Source organism: Parambassis ranga, unplaced genomic scaffold (genome assembly GCF_900634625.1).
Source record: "Parambassis ranga unplaced genomic scaffold, fParRan2.1 scaffold_37_arrow_ctg1, whole genome shotgun sequence".
Classification (NCBI taxonomy): domain Eukaryota; kingdom Metazoa; phylum Chordata; class Actinopteri; family Ambassidae; genus Parambassis; species Parambassis ranga.
In genome coordinates this window covers 1,120,775-1,122,958 of record NW_021144804.1, presented here as the reverse complement: position 1 = coordinate 1,122,958, position 2,184 = coordinate 1,120,775, and the positions used below count along the sequence as shown (strand labels likewise).

The 2,184-nt window shown below is 47.7% G+C and overlaps 1 non-coding gene across 1 annotated transcript; it reads left to right on the top strand.

The window, feature by feature from the left end:
- The first annotated feature begins 1,062 nt into the window (after positions 1 to 1,062).
- Positions 1,063 to 1,134, top strand: trnaa-ugc (transfer RNA alanine (anticodon UGC)). Its single transcript has one exon. It is a non-coding gene; the product is annotated as a tRNA-Ala (tRNA).
- The last annotated feature ends 1,050 nt before the right edge of the window (positions 1,135 to 2,184 follow it).

The window sequence follows — 2,184 nt, the reverse complement described above, 5'->3', positions numbered from 1 at the left end:
GAGCTCCGTCACATACTCAACACCAACGATGGTAAATAATATGAGTAGATGTGAAGCAAACAGATATTTTGAACATGTAAAAATTCAGGGCTCACTGCAGATTCCAGTCGGGTTACAGAGACGCTCCTTGACACGGACATGTGCGGGTTTGCACCACTGTTTACTCACATATAGCACAATCCCTCTCTCTTCTTCTTACCGCTGCCAGTCAACATCTCTGTCCACCCGTATGGTCACAAAGCCGGGGGCAGCGACGGAGGTTTCCGGGATGTCTGAGTGCAGCCACGTCTCCATAAAACACGTTTTTTTTAATAAGCTGCACTCACGAGAATCCTCGTGCCCCTCGTACCGTTAATGCAGTGCCGCGCCCTGGTGCTGCTTAGAAGGGGTCCAGGAGTTTATGCTTTGTTTTCTTTGTTTGTTGTTTATTCTGGGGCCCCCGTGGTAGTGCGCCAGAGAACCAGGAAGGACAGCAGGCAGCTCACCGGAGGAGGCAGCACTTTACCTGGGCACACACCTTGCACACACACCACACAGACAAATCTTGTCAAGACCGCAGTGCCTGTCTTTAGCATCCTTGTCCATACTTACCTGTAGGTCTTAACCAAGACCTGTGTGCACGTGTCTGTGTGTGTGTGTGGTGTGTGTGTGCGCGATGCTGCCAGTCCAAATCTCCTACTTCCTTTTTTCAGTCAGGTTCCTTCGTGACATCTTGTAAGATGATCTTGATTGACATTGTAGGGTGTGTTGATGACATCACATAATGCCTTCATGTCGAGGTTGTAACCTCAATAGTGTCCTTGCTGTGGTGTGATGTCGGCACTGATACGCATGCATACATCTGTACCATGCACAGATCTGTACCATGCAGGAATCACTATCACAGTCAGAGTTCATATCAATTAGCAGAGAGCTGCCAGTGGGCAGAAGAAATCCACCACAGGTGGTCAGGTGGGCCTTTGTAGTACTTGTGATCTGCTCATTGTAGCCTTTAATCATCGGCTGAGCATGAAGTCTGTAGTGCCTTCGCACTACTCAGTGCTCAGGGCCCTAACAAAGGTGGGGGATGTAGCTTCAGGGTAGAGCGCATGCTTTGCATGTATGAGGCCCTGGGTTCAATCCCCAGCATCTCCAAGGTCATCTTATGCTCCTCTGTCAGCTCTAAGAGTTAATGTTTACACCTAACAAGTCCAATGTGCTTCATCTGGTCAAGTTCAGTAGAACTGATGGAGCCACTTGGCTACGTTCAGTCCTGCAGGCTAAAGTGACCAAATCCCATTTTTTTGCACTAATGTGACCTGTATCTGATATTGTCATGACAGTGTGAACAGCTCAATTCCGATTTTTTTATATCCGACCCCAGGTCACTTTCATATGTGGTCCTAAATCAGATACGTATCAGATATTTTGCAATGCGACCTCAGGTCTGAACGGCTATGCGGCATATATCTGACTTTTGCGTCAGTGAAAAGGCGACAGGCGTCACAATTCTGCGACACAGGAGCGGGGCAGACAAGCTGTGTTGTTAGCAACAAGCGCCTGTTGCCAGGAAGTAGAGCCCAACTCCAATGCGCGGCTCACAGATGAGGGAGATGTCGACTGTGCGCTCGCAGACATATTCAAAGGTTCTCGTCATTCTGAAGTTATGAATGTTGAATGTTATGAATGAAGTCAGTGTCGCTAAAAGCAGTGACATCACTGTCCCACCACTCCGCACCCACACGCATCTCTGTACAGACGCTGCAGCTACTGCTCTCTTCCTTCTCAGCGTTCTTCTTAATTTGGTTGTAATTATGTTGGCTACGATCGGACATTAACGTAAACAAAGCCACACAAGCACACATTGTGTGACGTCGTGTCCTCTTCTGCGCATGCGGGTCACTTCAGGGCCACAGTCCGTTCACACAGGAGAGTGGTAGCAGTCGCATATTATTTTGTAAACACTGTCGTGACCTTCCCTGGTCACCCCGGATTGTCAGATTCCTTCTCCTGTATTCAGAACATTGAGTGAAAGAAAATACCCTGGGTTTTGTAGTTCTTCAAGACCCTCGTTGGTATTCCCATATTGGGACATGTTGCCCCTTTATCTCCACCTACTAATTATCATAATTGGTCTAACATATTTATGACTATGAAACCCTTTGTCCCTTCTATGTTGGATGATTTATCTACGTCCATGCCTCC